The sequence below is a fragment of the Gymnoscopelus microlampas genome (assembly GCF_963454915.1).
Source record: "Gymnoscopelus microlampas genome assembly, chromosome: 9".
In the NCBI taxonomy this organism is placed as follows: domain Eukaryota; kingdom Metazoa; phylum Chordata; class Actinopteri; order Myctophiformes; family Myctophidae; genus Gymnoscopelus; species Gymnoscopelus microlampas.
Window position 1 is genome coordinate 43,500,631 of NC_139946.1, and position 23,601 is coordinate 43,524,231.

At 41.0% G+C, this 23,601-nt stretch overlaps 1 pseudogene across 1 annotated transcript; it reads left to right on the forward strand.

Moving 5' to 3' along the window:
• Positions 1–14,180: 14,180 nt before the first annotated feature.
• LOC311051541 (ras-related protein Rab-18-B-like) lies at positions 14,181–15,963 on the forward strand (annotated as a pseudogene). Its single transcript has 2 exons — positions 14,181–14,772; positions 15,957–15,963. The product of its transcript is annotated as a ras-related protein Rab-18-B-like (transcript).
• Positions 15,964–23,601: the final 7,638 nt, after the last annotated feature.

Here is a 23,601-nt window from a genome sequence, read left to right on the forward strand (position 1 = left end):
AAAATCAGCAGGAAGTTAACATTTTTATTACAAAAACAAACAGTACTGGGTTTGGTGATGTTCTATATTGTCTGAATCAGCTGTGTTTGTGTTCATTTATGTGCTTAAAGAGTGACTTTGAGAGCTGTTTTACCGTACAATGTAAGTCAATGAGGAGCACATTTTTAATTATCAATTTCTAATCAATGGAGCGATTATTTTTGATTTCTTGTCCACCTTTGGAGTTACATCATGGCAAGGTAAATACACAACCCAAACCTCTACCAAAGTGGTCTTGCCCTTTAACTTGTGCAATGTTTTAGGGCTGACCTAGGATCAGGTTAGTTAGCAACGACATGAATGGCTGTGTATTTCATTACGTGGTGGAAAGCCTGACGCAAGGCTTGACTTGTGTGATGATTATACTGGTTTATATAAATACACCTTCAACCTGTAAATGCAATCAGCAGGACACCACAGGGAGTTGAACCCCATCCTAGTGAACCAGGAGTGCCATACCAGTGTCTTTCACCTCTTTGACTCATTTACAGGTTGAAAAAAAACACACATTAACGTTCACTCTCTCTGAGAGTGTGAATGTTAGAGTATACCTGTGGTCATAATGAGATCTATTTTTGTGTATTTTCTTTATATCAAAAGTCCCTAAAATTAGATTTTTAATTACTTCCTGTAAACGCAAAATAGAGAATAAATAAATACACCCATACTAGGTATCCTCTAAAATGTAGTTACGATGGGCACGATTTGCATTAGTGCTGTGACCACTTTTACATTATGTCTAATGAGTGCTCGGGCCTGCGTGCACACACATACTGGTTCTTATCAGTGTGACGTCTGGAAATGAGTCTAAACTGTTAAGAGTACACGTTGTGATGAGCGGTCGCCGTTTGTTTCATTTGAACTTTAGCTTGAAGGTCACAGGTGGGTCCAGCTCATCAAGACCAAACCTTAGGCTATCCACGAATAGGCAGTGGTGGAAAAAGTACTCAAATGTTTTACTTAAGTAAAAGTATCAATACTGCAATGTAGAAGTACTCTGTTACAAGTAAAAGTCAGGAATTCCAAATTTACTTGAGTAAAAGTACAAAAGTATTGGTTTAAAAATGTACTTAAAGTACCAAAAGTAAAAGTACTAAAATATTTGAAAATAGCAGATCTACAAGCTCACGTGTCGCGATGCGACGCATTGTGAGCTTGTAGATCGGCTATTTTCAAATAGCCTATGTATAAAATAAGGCTAAAGTGGTTAATGTATGTTTTATAATGTAATAATTTATATCAGCAAAGTAACGAGTAACTAAAGTTTTCAAATAATTGTAGTGGTGTAAAAGTACAACATTTGCCTCTGAGATGTAGTGGAGTAGAAGTAAAAATATAGACAATTGGAAATACTCCAGTAAAGTAAAAAATAACTCAAAATTGTACTTAAGTACAGTACTTGAGTTAATGTACTTGGTTACTTTACACCACTGCAAATAGGGCTTTCACGACTAGAGATTTTTTACTGGTCGACTAATTTGACCCAGTGGTAGTTTTCTTTTTTTTTTGCCATTGTTTTAATGCCATTATTATTATCCTCCTGCCTTTATTTCTATGCCATTTCAAGGGAAGCGCTTCTGGCACAGCAATACAGCAGCGTCTCCAAGGATCCTCAAAAGGGGGTTATTGCCCAATAATAGCCTATTATTGGACATACTTTTGACCCCCTTTTGATAAAAAATAAAGGCAGGAGGATAATAATAATGGCATTAAAACAATGGCAATTTTTTTTTATCAACTATTCGACTAGTACCAACAAGGTCGACTAGTGGTTATACTAGTCGACTAGTTGGCCAAAGCCCTAGTATGTGTATGCATGTTTCTAAACCACTGTTCTAAATCCTAATAGTTTCTGAAAAAACGTGGGCCTTTATATGCATATATAGCTAAAATCAAAAATTTGGACAAAGTACTCTTTTTTACTTAAAAGCATTTATACTAGTCGACTAGTTGGTCAAAGCCCTAGTATGTGTATGCATGTTTCTAAACCACTGTTCTAAATCCTAATAGTTTCTGAAAAAACGTGGGCCTTTATATACATATATAGCTAAAATCAAAAATTTGGACAAAGTACTCTTTTTTACTTAAGTAAAAGCATCAATACTGCAATGTAGATGTACTCTGTTACAAGTAAAAGTCAGAAATTCAGAATTTACTTGAGTAAAAGTCCAAAGGTATTGGTATACAAATTTACCTAAAGTACCAAGTAGAAAGTACTCATTATGTAGAATGTTCCATTTCACAATTTTTCAAATGTAAAAAAATAACTTGAAAATAGCAGATCTACAAGCTCGTAGATCGATTTTCAAATAGCCGAAATATATACATAGGGCTACTATACATAGGGCTACAACTAGTAACTCAAGTTTTCTAAATAAATCTTAACTAAATAAATGTAGTGGAGTAAAAGTATAATATTTGCCTCTGAGATGTAGTGGAGTAGAAGTATTGAAAATTGGCAATACTCCGGTAAAGTAAGAATTCCTCAGATTTGTACTTACTTTACACCACTAGGTTTTAATGGGTTAAATGGCCTGTCTTGGTTTAAAGCCCACTCACCACGACAAGGTGCAGGCCGAGAGTGGGGACAGGACAAGACTAACTCTGACGAGACAACATGAAACACACATTACAAACAAACAAATAAATATGAAACATATATTACAAACAAACATGAAACATGAATTACAAAAAAAACATGAATTACAAACAAACAGGAAACATGTATCACAAACAGAAGTGAGACCTGGAAGGAGGAGGTGGTGGTGGTGGTGGTGGAAGGATGTGGTTATGGAAGGAGGTGGTGGTAGAAAGAGGGTGATAGAGGTAGGTGGTAGAAGGAGGGTGAATTAAACATGAATTAACAAACAAACATGAAACATGCATTACAAACAAACATGAAACACAAACAAACATGACACATTTATAACAAACAAACATGAATTACAAACAAAGAGGAAACATGCATTACAAACAGAAGTGAGACCTGGAAGGAGGTGGATGAAGGAGGTGGTGGTGGTGGTGGAAGGACGTGGTTATGGAAGGAGGTGGTGGTAGAAGGAGGGTGATAGAGGTACAACAAACATGAAACATGCATTATAAACAAACATGTATTGCAAACAAACATGAAACATAAAAGGGGGTGGTGGAAGGAGGGCGTGTTGGACCTTGTGTTCTCCAGAGCCTGCTCTCCCTCTAACCTCTACTCTGTTACCCCCCTAAATAACTCTGACCATCACTTCATAACCTTCTCCCTCTCTCTTTCTAAACCTACTCACCCGCAGACCGTCACCACTCGACGTAACCTGAGGTCCCTAAACCCCTCCATTCTCTCTCAACGTGTTGTTTCCAACCAGCTTTCTCTCAGAGAACAACCTGCTTGATCCCAACCGGTCAGGATTCAAACAGGCCCACTCAACGGAAACTGCACTCCTTGCAGTCACAGAAGCACTACATGCTGCTCAGGCTGCCTCCCACTCTGCAGTCCTGATTCTTCTAGACCCATCAGCAGCATTTGACAAAGTGAACCACCAGCTGCTCTAGGACACCCTTGCTGACCTAGCCATCGGTGGGGTGGCTCTAAAGGGATTCTCCTCCTACCTAACTGGCCGGACCAACCAGGTTTCTTGGAAAGATTTGCTCTCCTCTCCCCGCACCCTCCGAACCGGGGTCCCCCAGCGATCTGTACTTGGCTCCCTCCTTTTCTCCTTGTACACTAAATCTCTTGGCGCTGTTATCTCTGTGCACAATCTATCTTATCACTGCTATGCCGATAACACTCAAATGTTTCCATCCTTCCACCCCTCTGCCAAACAGGTGGCAAGAGTGCATCACTGCATGTCTGGCTGACTTCTCACAGTGTATGTCTTCTCACCACCTCAAGCTGAACCCAGACAAGAAAATCCAAACTGAAATGATCTTCTTCCTAGCTAAGTCCTGCCCCACGCAGGATCTAACCATTTCAACGCCCTGGTAACTTTGGTTCCAACAGCCAAGAACCTTGGTGTTGTCCTGGACAGTCAGCTCTCATTCAAAGAGCCACATCACAGCGGCCACTCAATTTTGTAGGTTTAAACTCTACAACATTCGAAGGATCACACCCTTCCTCACCCAGGAGTCAGCCCAGCTCCTTATCCAGACATCCGTCATATCAAAACTGGGCTATTATAACTCTGTCCTTACTGGCCTCCCAGCATGTGCACTTAAGCCTCTCCAAATTATCCAGAATTCCACAGCACGCTTGGTCTTCAACCAGCCAAACTTAGCACATGTCTCCCCCTTCTCTGCTCCCTCCATTGGCTCCCAGTTACTGCCCGCAGAGAGTACAAAACATTGACGTTGGCCTACAAAGGAACCAAAGGTATGGCACCCCCATATCTTCAAAGCCTGATCCAACCCTACAACCCCTCCCGCTTTCTCAGATCAGCTAACACAGGGAAGCTGTCAAAACCTTTAGGTGTAAAACATCCAGGACAACACTCCACACGTCCCAGACTCTTCTCCCTTCTGGGTCCCAAACTATGGAATGAACTCCCCATTGCAGTTAGAACTGCAGACTCAATCCCAATCTTCTGCCGTAATCTGAAGACTCACCTCTTCAGACTCCACCTCAGCCCGTAGCACTTGTCCTAGCCTTGAGAACCTTGCAGGCTTATGCAAAAGCTAAAATGTAACTTAGATAGCATGTTATGTAGACTGATGCCAGGTCATTGTTGACCTATAGTGTGTATCGGTTCAATGTACAGGATGATGATAGGTTCTTGGTTTACTTAAATATTAGTTTATTATTAGATCATTGGTTTACTTATGTATTACTTTATTATTAGATTACCATGTCTATGCATTTAATGTATTATCTTGTGTTGTCCTTGCTAAATCACTCTGGATTAAGAGCGTCTGCTAAATGTCTAAATTGTGGTAGAAAATGGTGGAAGGAGGTGGTGGTGGAAGGAGGGTGGTAAAAGGTGGTGGTGGTGAAAGGAGGTGGTGGAGGACGGAGATTTACAATGTAGGCGTTTTGCAGATGCTTAATCCAGAGCGAATAATACATAAGTAAATCAAAAACCTATCATCAGCCTGTACATTGAAACTATACACACACACTACAGGATGCCAGGTCAACAATTACCATCTGTTTACATAACATGCTATCAAAGTTACATTCTAGCCTTTGCATAAGCCTGCAAGGTCGTCAAGGCTAGGGCAAGTGCTACGGGCTTAGGTGCAGTCTGAAGAGGTGAGTCTTCAGATAAGGGCAGAAGGTTGAGTGTGAGTCCACAGTTCTAATTGCAATGGGGAGTTCATTCCATAGTTTGGGAGCCAGAAGGGAGATAAGTCTGGGACGTGTGGAGCGTTGTCCCGGCTGTTTTAGCGAAGGTTCTGACAGCTTCCCTGTGTTAGCTGATCTGAGAGAGCGGGAGGGGTTGTAGGGTTGGATCAGGCTTTGAAGATATGGGGTGCCATACCTTTGGTTGCTTTGTAGGCCAATGTCAGTGGTTTGTACTCTGTGCGGGGCAGTAACTGGGAGCCAATAGAGGGAGCGGAGAAGATGGAGACATGTGACCATTTTGGCTGGTTGAAGACCAAGAGTGCTGCGTCATTCTGGATCATTTGGAGAGGCTTAAGTGCACATGCCGGGAGGCCAGCAAGGAGAGAGTTACAATAGTCAAGTTTTGATCATAAACAGATGAGACAAAATAGGAAAATCAAATGAGCAAGCGCTACACAATAATAATTGTATCGAATAAACAAGATCCAATAAAATAAAACAAGAGTTCGTACAACTAGTTAACAACAAGTAGGCAAGGCAAAGAGGAAGGATAGTGTTCCCTGAAGAGGTGGGTTTTTAGCCTGCGGCGAAAGATGGGCAGTGACTCTGCTGTCCTGACATCATTCATTCCACCACTGTGGGGCCAGATATATACGTATACTGTACACAGCCTAGTTACACCACTGCCAGTGAGGGTCCATTTGGTTGTATGTGTACACTCTGAGTTACAGATATATACGGGGCCATCTGGAACCCCCTCAAGGACACTTTGAGACCCACTGGTGTAGCAGAATGTCTCCAGTGAGCCAACATACTGTACACACTATCAGCACCCTGACTCTGTTTGACCAGCATGAAGAGCCTTAATTAGTATCATTGGTAACACCTGTGAAGGAAGTAAGGAAACTACACCACTAACCTACAAACTACACCGCTAACCTACAAACTCACTGTTGTCTTCATCACTACCTCTAAACATTAGGCCACAGCATTATCAATGGTGATGGCCTCGGTGCGCACAGCCCTTCCCCGGGAGGAACATCAACTCTGTCTTGTCCAGGTTGAGCTTCAGGTGGTAGGTCGATATCCACTCCGACAAGCAGCATGCACATGTGGAGGGGATGAGAAAAAAAAGAAAAATCCTCATTATTAGATTGTTTATAAAATATCATGAAATAACTTTGGTAGAGGTTTGCATTGTATAGTTACCTTGCCGTGATGTAACTCCAAAGGTGGGCGAGAAATCAAAAATAGTTGCTCCATTGGTTAGAAATTGATGATCGTGTGACCCCCCCCCCCCCCCCCCCCCCCCCCACCTTTCAGATGACCAGGTTCAGGCCTGGATTTACAAAGTTCCCCCCCATCCCAACCAGAAAAAAGTGACCTTTGGTATCTACCAAAAAGTGACTTTTGGGACCTACCAAACAGTGTCCTTTTGGTACCTACCAAACGGTGACCTTTCAAATGAACAAGGTCTTTTGGACCTTTTCAAAATGACCAGGTACAGCCTGGATTTGCAAAGGCAGATGAAAACAAAAACTACACTACCAACATAGTCATAGATTCAACGTCGCCTTCAAACCTGAAAAAAAGAGCAAAATCTTTAACCACATCATCACACGTACGACACGAACGGCATTCAACACGAACAGCCTAGCTGTATTCCCCCACGCATCATCCAACAGACTGCAGCATGAAGCAACTGCAGCATCCAGCAAAGGAAAAGGAAAAATGACCAAGTAGGACCGTCACAATTATTATTACAGAATCGCAAGTATTTGAGATAATAGCAATACTTTTTGGGGATAATAGTCATAATCGTTTCCATGTTGAAACATTTTCATATATTTTTTTAAACATTTTCAAAAAAATGTGGAAATAGCCGAACTACACGCTCAAAACGCATCACAACGTGATGCGTTTTGAGCTTGTAGCTCGGCTTTTGTTTACGAAGGCTAAAAAAAGCCAGACAAAGTTTTATTCAAAATGTTAGTAAGTGCAATTAAATCGTTAAATCGCAATTATTTGAGCGTCAATCTATCGTCAAGTTCAACGTCATAATCGTGACAGCCCTAAAGAGGTTCCTTACTTTGAGCCGTCTTCAGAGGAAACCCCCGGCCGACCGAGGTCTTTCTTTGGCGGAAACCAACCGGTGTTTAACATCGAGGTGGATACAAAAGCACAGAACGCACTGTCGTGGATTTATGCATCAACGAAGACACATACACACTGTCGTGACACACTGTCGTGAAAGTCTGCATCAATGAAGACACAAGACACACTGAAGTGGAATTATGTGATAAATCAGCGATCGATACACCGGATGGAGACCACCGCAGGCAGACCAGGGCCAGCGCCGCAGAGGAATCCTCGCCCGCCCCCGATGCAGACAAATCCGTGGATAGAGAGAGATCTCCAAGCTCTCGATCTCTAGGGCATCCTCGGGTTGAGCCTTCCAGCGGCGTATCCCGTCATCTCCATCCTCCGTCCGTCTAGGCCTGTCACGATTACAAATTTAAGTTGACGATTAATTGTCATACAAATAATTGCGATTAACAAATTAATTGTATTTTTGGCATTGGCCATGTGAATACAATTTTCATATTGCCTTTAAGGCTTCATAATAAATACATCAAAACTTAAATATACAAAGAAATTACTGACATATTTAATAATTTTACACTTTCAAAACATTAAAAACAATTGCGGGAATAGCTGATCTACGAGCTTGCAACGAGTTGTAAGCTTGTAGATCTGCTATTTCTGCTTTTTTTTTATTTCAACGATTATGCAAAATAATTGCGATTATCTCAAATAATTGCAATTAGACTTGCAGGCCTGCCCTACGTACCTCTGGCTAGCTTCACCAGATAACCTCTGCGTCGTCATTAGAGGTGGATGTTCTGGGAGGGTGTTGTACGTGCAGGTGAGAACCTCAGACTTCTGGGCATTTATGGCACAAGAACAACCTCGGCACAGTCCGTCTCCACGCTGAGAAAGGAAAGAAACAAACAAACAAACAAACAAACATAAATTCAAGTGACCGAGAGCCAGATATATATACGTATACTGTATCCTGTACACAGCCTAGTTACACCACTGCCAGTGAGGGTCCATTTGGTTGTATGTGTACACTCTCAGAGTTACAGATATATACGGGGCCATCTGGAACCCCCTCATGGACACTTTGAGACCCACTGGTGTAGCATAATGTCTCCAGTGAGCCAACATACACACTATCAGCACCCTGACTCTGTTTGACCAGAATGGAGAATGCTTTAACCCAGTGGTTCTCAAACTTTTTCATGTCAAGGACCCCCAAATTGACAGTTATTACCCCACGGACCCCCATTTGAAAAGATAAGCCAGGGACCCCCATAAGAGAAGGTTTTTACGGCTCTCTAGCAGTGATTCTCAACCATTTTAATTTCAAGGACCCCCAGTTTAACATGCATTAGGCTACGGACCCCCCATTTAATGGCATTTATACCTCTGGGACCCCAATTCATATCGTAAAATCAATGTTAATTTAACTCTGAGAGTGTACAAATGGAACCAAATGGACCCGTTAGGGTCCATTTGGTTCCATTTGTACACTCTCAGAGTTACAGACACACAAGTGTCCATTTGGTTCCTGTCCATGATTTAGCTGGGGACCCCCTGGAACCCCCTCAAGTACCCCTGGGGGTCCCCGGACCCCACTTTGAGAACCAACGCTTTAACCCATTAAGACCTGGAACTGTGTCATTTTTAGATTTGAGCTAAAAAGCATTACTTTACACTTTGGGCTATTCAAAAATAGCAGATATACAAGCTCATAGCGCGGCACCGAGTGCCGCGCTATGAGCTTGTAGATCTGCTATTTTTTTTTTAATCGTGAAAATGTGTGCAAATCTTCTGAATATATATATTTTTAAAGCGAACATTTTTAACTCAAATCTTTGCTTCTGGGGGATCCCTGGAACCACATATTTTGATGGGGGTCCGCGGCCAAATACATTGATTTTGGGGGTCCTTGACATGAAAAAGATTGAGCACCACTGATATAGAAACATACATTTTTCAGAAAACTGTTGAGATTTAGGAGACATGTAGAATCGGCTTCAGGTCTCAATGGGTTAAAAAAAAAACATATTCAAAGGTTTTCACACACTTTCAAAAATAGCAGATCTACAAGCTCATATCGCGGCACTCGGTGTCTCGGCATCACAAACAAACAGCTCAATAATACAACATATTCCCTTCACAAACATCACACAACATAGCTCTTCATCCTTACTAGTTGTTGCTTTAACAAAGGAACATCAAAGTGAAATCACACACAATTCCATCAATTCCTTAAAGGGATAGTTCACCCAAAAAAATATTTTTTTTCTATCGATTAGTCACCGCATGGAGACTTGAATTCATGGATATGTTTTAGTTTTTGTTTCATTCCTAAGCCAATAATTTGAGCGGACCGGTAGGCAGCGGTTCCGGTAGGAGACACAAAGGAGACTCTTTGTGTCTCCTACCGGAACTGCTGCCGGTCATCAAACTTAAGTACAGTACTCAAGTATAATTTTGGTACTGGAGTATTTCCAAATGTCAATACTTTTACTCCACTACATCTCAGAAGCAAATATTATATTGTTACTCCACTGCAATTATTTGAAAACTTTAGTTACTAGTTACTTTTCAGATATAAATGATTACATTATAAAACATACATTAAACACTAGCCCTATTTTATACCTTGGTCCTTTGGCTATTTGAAAATACAAGCTCACAACGCGTTGCATCGCGACACATTGTGAGCTTGTAGATCTGCTATTGTCAAACATTTGGTACTTTTACTTTTGGTACTTTAAGTACATTTCGATACCAATACATTTGTACTTTTACTCAAGTAAATTTGTAATGCTGACTTTTACTTGTAACAGAGTACTTCTACATTGCAGTGATACTTTTACTTAAGTAAAACATTTGAATACTTTTTCCACCACTGCTTAGGAATGGGATAAAAAACAAAAAAATATCCATGAATTAAAGTCTCCATGGGGTGACTAATACATAGGGAAAAAGTAGTTTTGGGGGTGAACTATCCCTTTAAATGCTGAACAGCTAATTAGCTAAGCTAACACACATGTCGAAATAGCCATGGTTCACATGACGCTCGTCAGTCACAAACGTCATGGAACCACTTGTTCCTGGTTTGCGATTTTTTTTTACATTTACAACCCGTACATCTACATAAACGTTCACATTTCAAATATAAAGTGCTGATCCCCAAGCCATGGATGTAACCAGTTAAAGTGCACTGGTCTAAGTATCCGTATCGTCCGTATTGTTCAATAAAAAGCTTTTTAATCTGATCGCCAGCCATTTTCTCCGATGCTTTCAACTACGCGCCCCTATCGGTTGGGAGGTGTATTGCACTCCGATACATTATAAATAATTTAAAAACAAAATTGAAAATGGCCGCCGATCGGATTAAAATGCTTTCTATTGAACAATACGGAAGATACGGGTACTTAGAGCAGTGCGCCTCAACTTGTAACCTCCATAGCTTGAGGGTCAGCACTTTATATTTGAAATTTGAACGCTTATGTATATAACAGTTGTAAATGTAAAAAAAAAAATCGCAAACCAGGAACAAGTGGTTCCATGACCGTCATGGTATGAGTCATGTTTCAGGACTACAGAAACTCACCTCAATTTGTGTCGGTTGGAGATAATTCATTGTGTTTCCACAGACAGTCTGGTCACACTGTGTGTTTTAGCAGCTTTTTTTTTTACCACCCTGATAAACACTGACAACTCTGCTCAACATTCATGTCGAGTAACGTTACATTAAGTTGTTTAGTTGTGTGCTGCCTGTGTGTGGTGTGTTGGTTGTGAGAGAGGGAGGCTGAACCGACAATTGGAGGGTTTAAATACCAGGGTTGCCAGATCTGAATGACAGTTTCCAGCCCAAGCACAACTTAAAACCAGCCCACTTCAATGACATTTTTCGGGTCTATTTGGTTTTTGGTACTTTCTTTTCGGTTTTAATTCGGTTATTTCTTTAATCATGCGAAGTCTGTGACGTGAGGCTAATAATAACCCGCCAAATATGTTAAAATGTGTAAGGCTATTTATTTATTCCAGCCCAATGAGTTTTAAAATAGCCCAATTGAGCGGAAAACCGCCCAATCTGGCAACACTGTTAAACCCTCCCTCCCCTGCTTCTTAGGGTGTGAGGAGCAATCAGGGTGCAGTCAGTGGTGGAAAAAGTACACAAATGTTTTACTTTAAGTAAAAGTATCAATACTGCAATGTAGAAGTACTGTACTGAAAGTACTGGATTCAAAATTGACTTGAGTAAAAGAACAAAAGTATTGGTATAAAGATGTACTTAAAGTACCAAAAGTAAAAGTACTAAAATGTTTGAAAATAGCAGATCTACAAGCTCACAACGCGTCGCATCGTGACGCGTTGTGCAGAATATTAATTCACTAAAATGACATTAATAGACATGGAAGTGTGACATTTGGCATGGAGTATCCTGACACATAGGGGGTAAGTAGAATAATAAGATTTTTGGGCTGGCTACCATTGTATTTTTAAATATGACCTACAACATCCCCAGAAAATGTTACAAATACATACCCGCTCTAATCTAATGTTTGCTTTTTGTTTTCTGTTTCTTTGCTCACATGTCATTTTAGCTTCATTATGTATTGTGTGTTGAGTACTGACATTTAATCATTTTGTATTTGCAACTGAAATAATTGTTTTTGTATGTTTTTTGGCACCAGCTAATAATGGGGATCCTTAATAAAATCAAATCAAATCAAATCAAATCAAATAATGTGATGAATAAAAGTGCTTCACATAAAAAACTACCGTAGTTAAATTAACACTCATTAACACACATCCTGAAAACAAAAACAAATCTAGACCTTGTGATTTTTGATTGACAAAGTGGCGTCCAAAGACTTTATTCGTGGAAAAGTTGCACATGAAAACGTTCTACTGACAAAATAGGTCTTCATGCCATGTCACTTGGACCGAGGGAGAGAGGGGAAGAAATGGGGGTGCTTGACAGAGTTGATTTCGTCGAAAACAAAATAAAAACTAAATAAAAACTAAGCTACGATGACTAAAACTAAGACTAAATATAGTGACAATTTCGTCAACAAATATAAACCAGACTAAAATGTCAGGGAGGGACTAGTGGAGAAGAGATCCAGTAGAACTAAAAGACAAGTTATTTTATGTTTGGTTGCGCTCGGGTGTTGCACTCTGAAAATAGCAGATCTACAAGCTCACAACACGTCGCGCTGCAACGCGTTGTGAGTTGTAGATCGGCTATTTTCAGCATGCAACCAAGTGTACAATCAGCCTTTAAGCCGCCATCAAGGCACCGCCACAATACATTTTAGTCGACCAAATCAACTGTAGATTTAGTTGACTAAAATCATGATGTTTAGTCAACTAAAACTAGACTAACAGTAAAACATTTCAGATGACTAAAATATGACTAAAACTAAATGGAATTTTATTCAAAAGACTATGACTAAAACTAAATCAAAATGTGCTGTTAACACTGGTGCTTGACGAATCTCAGAAATGTCTGAAAATTCATAGCACCCCTGGTCCACACCCCCATAATGCTCCAGACACTGTGAATGCTCCCAAAGAAAACATTTTACGAGGCTCCCATCACAGAGTCTGTGGGGCCATCTGCAGTCCCCAGTTACTGTTCAATTCTATTCTATTCCAGTTTATTCTCAATGTTAACCCGGTTTATGGCTCTGTTCTTTTCTTTGTAGTGTGTGTGTGTGTGTGTGTGTGTGTGTGTGTGTGTGTGTGTGTGTGTGTGTGTGTGTGTGTGTGTGTGTGTGTGTGTGTGTGCGTGTGTGCGTGTGCGTGCGCGTGTGTGTGTCAGTGTGTCACTAGGACACATGCGATAGAAAGATGCTTTTGCACACTGCTGTCACGTAGCATTGTTACCAACCATACTTCATTTATTTATTTTTGTTTCATTCTCAAGTGTGAGGTTTACAATATAGCAACTTTTGCTTTTGTAATATATATATATATATATATATATATATATATATATATATATATATATATATATATATATATATATATATATATATATGGGTTTTCAACATAGGATCTCTCTGTTTTCCTCGCCAAATAATCTCTCTGGCAAGAAAGCAGTTGATTGGTATGGTCGGTCCATCAGTTTGTTGAGGTAAAGTAGGCAAACGGTCCTATAGTCTTTACTCATGCATTTTTAGTTACTTGCTCTCTGCATTTCTGTGGTGCCGTGGTCCATACCAGGTCATGTTAAACATACAGATTGTTCTACATACTATGGCATAATGTCAATATATCCCAATGACATACATTTTATTATTACACAAGTTTAAAAAGCGCAATACCCTGTTCCCACTTCTTGACAAAGGGAGCATTTTATCTGCGAGATACTGTGTTGAATTCTTCTGTCTGTAAAAATGCTGACGACTTGTTTTGCATTTCTCTGTTCATGCTTTTTTTTTTCGTCACTTGCATCCCCCCGTCCCCCCCAATCCATTTAAATCACATTACCAGATGATTCTATTTGCCTTAACGTTCACTGACATAGTGTTATGACCTATTGTTACGTGGACTTTGGTATTTGGACTTTGGTGGTATTGTTTCAAACTGAAATAAACAATCTCTCTCTCTCTCTCTCTCTCTCTCTCTCTCTCTCTCTCTCTCTCTGTTTATCTCTCTCTCTCAACTCCACTGTCTGTCACACATTGTTATGACTGTCTGTGTGAACAGAGACATCTGTCAGTGAGAAGAAGAAGGTGGTGAACAAACATCTAAAACTACCTCCCTCGACACCAACAACATGGACGACGGCGCGCCGACAATCCTGAAAGTGCTGACAATGGGCGAAACTGCAGTGGGGAAGTCCAGTCTGCTTCTGAGGTTCACAGAAGACACCTTTGATCCAAAGCAGACTTTGACAATAGGCGTGGATTTCAAAGTGAAGACAATCGCCATCGACGGGAAAAAAGCAAAACTGACCATATGGGACACGGCTGGACGGGACCGATCCAGCCACTACTACTACCACGGTGCGCAGGGAGTCATACTCGTATATGACGTCACAGAACGGGACACTTTCACACAACTTAAAAACTGGCTGAATGAACTGGAGGCGTACGGCACGCGAAACAACGTCGTCAAAATGTTGGTCGGGAAAACAAAATCGATCAGGACGGCCGTGAAGTGGACAGAAACGAGGGCCTGGAATTCGCCAGGAAACACTCCATGCTTTTCGTCGAGGCCAGCGCCAAGACCAAGGACGGGGTCCAACGTGCCTTTGAAGAACTCGTGGAGAAGATTCTCCAGACCCCAGGGCTTTGGAAGAGCGAAACCGAGGGCCAGGGGGTCCGAATGGAGAGCCAGGAGCAACATGCTGGCAGGGCCAGTGGCGGGTACTGCTCCATAATCTAAATGGGGGGGGACCAAAGGACCCCCCATTAACCCCCCAATTAAAAACGACTACGGACCTGAAACAGAGGGCTGACGCGAAAGAAGGGCAGATAAGTGCCGGTTGGAGTTCTGTTGGAGGACCGGTCAAAGAGACTTTGTTGTTTGCACACTTTCAGTTCAACCATCAGTTTCTTTCACTTGTCCATAGCTTGTTACTTCCTCTTTCAAGTGTTGCAGAGTGAGAGAGATCACACACTTGAAATAATCAATCAAAGATGAAGTATGTTGTTTTAATTTAATGTAATCGTGCCAAGAATATGTCATGCAAGTACACATATTTAAAATGTATCATGGAAGTGACTGACTTTTGGTTTTGGTTGGTCACATTTTGGTTGTGTTAAAGTGGCTTTAACAAAAGCAATGTGTATGTTACAAATACATACCCGCTCTAATCTAATGTTTGTTTTTTGTTTTCTGTTTCTTTGCTCACATGGCATTTTAGCTTCATTATGTATTGTGTCTCTCTCTGTCTCTCTCCCCCTGTGTGTGTTATATAGCACCTGGGTAGGGACATACATTGTTCCTTGACAACATTTGTTTTTTTATTCAGGATTGATTAAGTGGGGTGCGGAGGTTAACAAGATCCCACGTTGGGAAATAATGAAGGACACTTATTAATATCACAGCAGCAGGGCATAATATGCAGGTCCAGGCAGGGGAAGAAGAAGAAGAAGGGTGTCCTTTGTTTTTTTTTCTTGAGCGGCGGCTGCCATCGCAGAGAGTCAACTCTGGGAAGGAAGGGGAGTGGGGGGGGGGGTCTTCGAGGCTTCATTCACCCAGCAGTCCTCCTGCTGCTTCTGCCGGCATTTATAGTTCCCATGTTTTAACCCTCTACCTTCCCTTGTTGCTTATTTTCCCCTAGCACACACACTATCTCACTCCTTCTCGCTCTTTTTCTCTCCAACCTGAGAATAGCCATGCGTGCGTGTGACAGGAGGCGCTGTGTTGCTGATTGAATTGTATGGTTTGGGGGCAGAGGAGGTGACATTAACATAGTGAGTGGTTGTGGGAGCTTTAGTGTAATGGATTTGGTCGCGCCGCATGTATTGCTAGCGGAATAGCATCAGGTCAAGTAAAATCATTATTCCCTGTGATCTTGTGAGAATGTTCTCCTTTTTTCTTGCAGGAAATGAAAGACTGTGAAGCTATATAAGTATTGAAAGTTTTTTAATGTCTTAACTTTATCCTGTATACCCCGGGAGAATACTCGATGATGTCGTTGGTCTGATGTCTATTCATTTTTTGTTTATCTTAAAGAGGTAGTTCACACTTTTTTTGATAATTTTACTCACTTCACGAAACCTTGAATTCAGGGAGATTTGTTTTAGTCCCATTCCTGATCCAATATTACAATATTTGATGAATTGAAGTAAATAGGAGACCAAGCCAACGTAACAACACAATGTTGAAAATAATGTATAAAGTCCCAAATTTACTATTTAATCAAATATTTGAATAGTAGATCAAAAAAGAAAAGAAAGAACATTAAAAAAAGGCACAAATCATGGCTTCATGGGGTGAGTAATTGATAGAACAGTAGTGATTTTGGGGGCGAACTACCCCTTTAATTACAGTATAGTGTCTGTATATAACACCACTGGAAACAACACTGAAAAACTACGTTAACACATTAGCAGCAATTGAGCACTCAATCTGCTACACCAGTGTTTCTCGAAGTGGGGTCCGGGGACCCCCAGGTGTCCTTGAGGGAGTTCCAGGGGGTCCCCAGCTAAATGATAGATAGTTAGGAACCAAATGGACCGTTATGGGTCTGTAACTCAGACAGTGTACAAATGGAACCAAATGGACCCTAACGGGTCCATTTGGTTCCATTTGTACTCCACTCTCAGAGTCTAATGCATGTCAAACTGGGGGTCCTTGAAATTAAAATGGTTGAAAATCACTGCTAGGGCCGTACAAATTGTGGGAGGCCTTGGCACATCTTTTCAAATGGGGGTCCGCGGGCTAATAAGTGTCAATTTGGGGGTCCTTGACATGAAAAAGGTTTGAGAACGGCTGTACTACACCCTTAAACAGCCACAATAAGTTTCCTGAATACATGTTTATTTCAAATGGTCTTTGCATAGCAGGCAATTTTCATGAAAGCACTGCTTTAAACTTAACGTTGAGCCGCTGGGATGTGTACCAGCCAGGACACAGATCCTCGATGTTCCTTATACCTGTCGCAAAAGTGCGCTGCATTCAAAGCCAGTCAGAACTGTGAACTAAGTAATTATGCTGTATACTGTACTGTATATGGAAAAGGTTTCTTTTTTTTATCACCGTTACAAGGCATTTCTGTTTAGTGTTTGGATGTATTCCCCATCAGTGCTCACAAACAAGTTGTGCTTGAAGGTTTAGTTCATTAGTTGTAAAGGGGAAAGAAGCACAGGGTGTGTCTTTGTTGCTACAGTATAAGTAATGAGAACGATGCGGTGGCCACTTTCTTAAAGTTATCCACAAAGAATTCTCCACGAAAGGATAATAATAACACATGATGTCTGTGTTTCTTATTTTTAATTGTCTGCGAGTTGATATGGAATATGTGAGCGAGGAAACCCTTTAAAGTTTACATTTTGTAAGGATTCTGCTCAGCCAGCCACAAACTACTGAAAACGTCTCACATATACATCTCATCAGGGATTCTTATCATAGCTTTACAGTACCTTTTACAGGCAGCTATTGAGATGCAATGCTCATTATTTTTGGCTGGACCATATTTCAGAAGGAAAAGGAGTGTGCATATTTCCCATTTACCCCCAGGTTTGTTATTCAAATTCAACTCAATATAGACCCGCGTAATGTTAAACCACTAGCATTGCACTGTGTTGCACAAACTCCGGTGACGATTCGACGTTGACAATTTAATTACAAACTTTGTCTGAGGTTCCCCACCACTACTATAGATTAAGTTTCAATTTCATTAATTGGCTCTCCAAATGGCATTTTATTTCATGTTATTTTCCTGGGGAGGTAATTAGAGTAACGAGGAACAGGCCTGCTTAACAATTACAGGGCCTGCATAACTGCTCGAACAGACGAACCACGGCTTGGTCCGAAAATGTGTTCATCGTCGAATTATATGAACAGTGAACCGGGCAAAGCAAAGCCATGGGCATTTAGGGGATACGGATAACAGAAAAAGAGGGGGTCGAAGTGAAAGAGAGGTGTAGAGATAGAGAGAGGGAGAGAGAGAGGAAGCAGAGTGAGAGGAATAATCACTGGGGGAGGAATGTGCTATCCGCAGGGGGCTCCTGCTAATTGCCTCGCTCATGAGTTTGTGGCGGACGTGTTAGTCGGGCTACTGGATGTGGATCCAGCTCTACCCGCCTCAGGGGTGTTGGCATCTCGGCTCACACCAGACGACAGCTCGGTTTCGACATGAACATTTTCTCCACAAGCCACTGCTGTATAGCCTTCCTTTCCTTCCTTTTCCCCCTTGAGGGTCCCCCCCCGTCCCCCCCGTCCCCCCTCCTGCATCAGAAGTGGCCTGGCTGTGATGGATTGGCATCCTGTGTGTGTGTCAAACTGCTTTATGGCTCTTTAATGAGGCGATCAGGCAGACGGGAGCCTCCACAGCCACAGCCACCACTGGTGCTTGAACAGGAAATCAAAATAGGTGAATTTTCATTATAGCCCGTTCGGTTGCAGCCATCCTTATACTGGCTCCATGGCTAGACTCCCAAACGAGTACACACAGTACCACGATTCAATGAGATAATTTTCTTAATTAAATTTGCCTTGTACAGTAGGTGATTTATGATGACATCCACAGTGGACTGGTTCTAACCACACTCATTTACTCATCATCACTGATTAAAAAAAAGGATTTCCTCTGAGATTGGCCCGAATTAGCCTTTTCTGCCGTTTGGCCAGAATGATATCGTTTTTTAAAGGTAATTGTAGAATCCCCCTTTCAAAGAGATGTTAACCTCCCTCAGTCACTTTCATGTGTCTTGTGTGTAAATGCTTTAACTTCGTCTAGACGAGTGGTTCTCAAAGTGGGGTCCGGGGACCCCCAGGGGTCCTTGGGGGGCGGTTCCAGGGGGTCCCCAGTGAAATGTGTTAATATAGCATCACAATAATTTTAGCCACTTTAACCTTTTATACTTTGGCTATTCAAAAATAGCAGATATACAAGCTCATAGCGCGGCACCGAGTGCCGTGCAATGAGCTTGTAGATCTGCTATTTTTGAAAAACCTGTGAACATTTTGCAAACCTTCGAATATATATATCTTTTAAAGCGAACATTTGTAACTCAAATCTTTGTTTCTGGGGGTCCCTGGTACAAAATATTTTGAGATGAGGGTCCGCGGCCAAATACATATCATTTTGGGGGTCCTTGACATGAAAAGGTTTGAGAACCACTGATCTAGACTATGATATGAAATGTATACTTTAAGTGCTAATGGAGTTATCATCAGACATATGACAGCTGTTATGTGAGAGATAGAGGCAATTACATAGACTATACATACCATGAGAGGAAAGCAGATGTTTCCCCAAATACAGTATCATATCATCTTTTAATTATTTGATTAGCATTTTTTTCAAATCATGTTAAGCCATTATCAGTCTCTTTTTTACCCGTCTGTTTGTGAACAAAATATCTCAAGACATACTGTAGTGTATGGAATCTTCATTAGCAAACCTTGTTATAATTATAAACATCTATAAGGAGTGTTATGAAGCCCTATAAGTGCATTATAATGCATTATAAATGGAATTATGATGCATTATAGACCCAATCTTTACTGTAAGTAAACTGTTAAGGTAGGGGGGGGGGTCGCAAACTCGATTTTGCATAGGGCCCCCTAAAAGCTAGAAGCTGCCGTGGCAGTCCGTGTGGAATGGTCCGTGCGGTATGCATGCTGACTGTCAGAGATTCAATCATTAGTTTCCATATACTGCATTATGAACAAATCTGTTGACTAATTACTGTATTTTCCAGTGTATGGGTAAAAGTCTAATGGGATGAATGTTCTCTGGTGAGAAAGGTTCTAAAGGTGCCATTGTTGGGGAATTGGACACATTTCTTTCCCATACCCTATAGGGAACTGCTCCATTTCAATCGACCAATTACACAAATACCTCAAGGGACAGCAATCTGAGGAGCAGGCAGCATACCTCAATAACATGTCCATTAACTCAAAGCCTGTAGCTTTTTCAAGGCCACAGTATGTAAAGAAGAAGCGGTCAGACATGTGTCGTTCGTCTGCGCCTCGTTGCTAAGCTCTCTTCGTCTGCGCTGGGAGGCAAACTGCCACCGCCGCTGAAGGTCTGATGGAACGCATTGAAGTCTATAGAGCCGGGCGGAAAAGCCTTTGAATAAACACTATCCTTGACTCTTTGCAACCTTTGTCAAATAAACGTTTCAGGAAAATAAACGACTTCATAACCTCTTCAGTGGTTACCATGGTTAGGGAAAATTAACTTATTTGTATGTCAATCAGGTTAGTGAGAGAGTCGTTTTTTCTTAATCTGTTCAATTTGAACAGGAACCCTCTGATTCCGACCTTCTCCGCCACTGCCACCCTTCAATAAATTATGGACTTATGTCTGGCTCCGGTCACCCACTGCCAGCCATTTTTTGATTTTCTTACCTTTTGAAGTAGTCACAGAATATTTATCTCCAGTATGATCTATCCCCTGATGGTTTCTAATCACAGAGGGTTTCACTGTGATATGTCATTGCGACCTCCCGTTCGCTTTTATCCGCCTTTGAACATGTCTCGGCCAAAAATACATAGTAAAAAATAAAAGTACACAGGAGTCGAGTTACAGGATTTTTAAGTAATAAGTTAACCAGGAAGTGAATGGAGCAGTACATCTTCGGATCGCGTTATCTCTGGTTCTGTGTGAAAAAACTAAAAAGAAAATGTTTTTCTTTCTTTCAAAAAGTCGTCATAAGTCGTTCTTGGCAGTGAGAGAGTTAACTCTTTCACTGCCAGACTTCTACAAGCTTCTACAAGCTCACAAGGCGTCGCGCTGCGACGCGTTGTGAGCTTGTAGATCTGCTATTTTCGGTCTGTGACACACCTGCACGCAACCATGATGACTTTTCTTTGTTCTACTGGATCTCTTCTTCACTCAACACTGGTTAGGATAGACCGCTGGACCTGGCTGAACATCGCAAAAGAGAGAGAGAGAGGCTTATGTTGAGTTAATGCAGTAAGCTTCCAATGATTGGTCTCAAAAACCCTTTGAGACCACCCACTGGAGGAGTACAGTTTGTATTTATTTTCAAAGTGTAAGTTATGAGCCAATGTTATTTTTGTGGCTTTCCTGCTCAGGCACCCATGCCTTTTCTTGAATGCATAGTAATCTGTTCCATCAGCTGTCATATAGCCTACAGCTTCCACTGGGTTGAGAGAGAGGGAGGAAGGGAGAGTGAGAGAGCAATTGAGAGAGGGATGGGAGAGAGGGAGAAAAATGGACAGCACAGTAAACAATAATAATAACATCTATAATAGCAGTCTGCAGCCGTAATCCATGGGAAACCCTCGATCCACAACCGGTGGATCACGATCCATGGAAGTCTGCAAGATGAAAAAGCACAAAATAACTCTGGGGAAGAAGTCAAGTTAGTAACATGCATTGTTGATAGGATATGAATATGTGCAGAGAGAGAGAGAGAGAGGAATCGGGATAGAGGAGCTATAGGTGAATCATGGATAGTCTCCCAGCAGAGCTGACAGCAGCACACTCCAAACCAAGTCAAACTTTTTTTTTCGGCTGGCTGAAATCAGCGGTGTAAAGTAACTAGCCTAAGTACATTTACTCAAGTAGCCTACTGCACTCAAGTACAGTTTTGAGGTATTTGTACTTTCCTTGAGTATTTCCAATTTCCAATACTTTTACTTCTACTCCACTACATCTCAGAGGCAAATATTGTACTTTTACTGCACTACAATTATTTGAAAACTTTACTAACTAGTTACTTTTGCAGATTATTTTTTACTATTTTATACCTAGGCTATTTGAAAATAGCCGATCTACAAGCTCACAACGCGACGCGTTGTGAGCTTGTAGATCTGCTATTTTCAAACATTTCAGTACTTTTGGTTCTTTAAGTAAATGTCAGGACTCTTGAAAACCAGGTAAGGACCCAATATAATGCAGAATAACAGGACTCAGGAAACGAGGAATAAACTTAATGGTACTTTACTGAAGAACCTATAAGGTTCACCTTACAACAAGGGAAGTGTCAATCGGACACATAAAGCAATCTGATAATACAGCAACCAAACAGGCAAACACAGGGTCTATATATAGACTCAGCACTGAATGGGGAATGGGAACAGGTGAGCAGAAAACACAGGTGAAACCAAGTAGTCATCAGGGCACTGGACGAATGGGTGTGTTGGCACAGACTATGGCAGAGGCAGAGGATGTGACAGTACATTTTGATACCAATACTTTTGGACTTTTACTCAAGTAAATGTTTAATTCCGGACTTGAAAGTCCGCAATTACTTATTGCAGTATTGATACTTTTACTTAAGTAAAACATTTGAGTACTTTTTCCACCACTGGCTGAAATGAACAAAGTTCTCTGATGACGAAAATCTTTTATACTATGATACATTTGTCTTGGAGATGTCGCCATTTCTGGCGACAGACGCCAGTAGTGGACAGCAACATGTGTGCTATGTCTCTCCATAAATTACTGGCCATCTGGTTGTTTTTTTGTAGTTCCTCAGAGAGGTATTATATCCTCGGACAACCTTACTTCAAAATGGTCCATGGAACGTTGTAGGCAGATTGCAGAAATAAAATTATATAAATGATGAGCGCAGGGACTTTCTGACCAGTCACTGTCTCTGTGGTGAGGTTTGGCTAGTTAGAACATATTGGAGTTGCACAAACTGCCAAAAGTAACTTCGGAAAGCCAATGTGTGTGTTTGTTTGTTTGTTTTCTCCGCAATGACAGCATTATCTTCTTATTGACCTGCCGAGCTTCATTTCTGCAAAGGAGTATGCAGCCTGCAGCCTTTAGCCTATAGCAGCATACAGTATATAATGACTAGTCCCAGACAAGCCTGAGCCAGCTCTATACGCTTTATCAAAAAGAACATCTCGAGAGGTTGTCTGCCTCACAGACAATAATTGTTAAAGGTATACCACAGGGGGAGGAGCCAATTGAAAGTTCTGCATCCCATTCTACTCGTTTAAATGCTAGGAACAACCAGTAGGCCTATGCAGTGGTGGAAAAAGTAGTCAAAATTCTTACTTAAGTAAAAGTATCAATACTGCAATGTAGAAATACTCTGTTACAAGGTCCGGAATTCAAAATTTACTTAAGTAAAAGTACAAAAGTATTGGTATCGAAATATATACTAAAGTACAAAAGTAGAAAGCACTCATTATGCAGAATGTCCCATTTCACACGTTTGAAAATAGCAGATCTACAAGCTTACAATGTGTCGCATCACAAGCTTGTAGATCGGCTATTTTCAAATGGCCTTGAAGTGGTTAATGTATGTTTTGTAATAATAATCAAAAACAAAAAAGTAACTAGTAACTAAAGTTTTCAAACAATTGTAGTGGAGTAAAAGTGCAACATTTGCCTCTGAGATGTAGTGGAGTACAAGTAAAAGTATTGAACATTGGAAATACACCACTAAAGTACAAATACCTCAAAATTGTACTTAAGTACAGTACATTATTGACAGTAAAACACTTATGCCTTTTGTTTTTGCATACATGCTACATGCTCCCATGTGTTGAAAGGCACAAATGCTGTCATAGTAGCAGCAGTAGAGCTGACT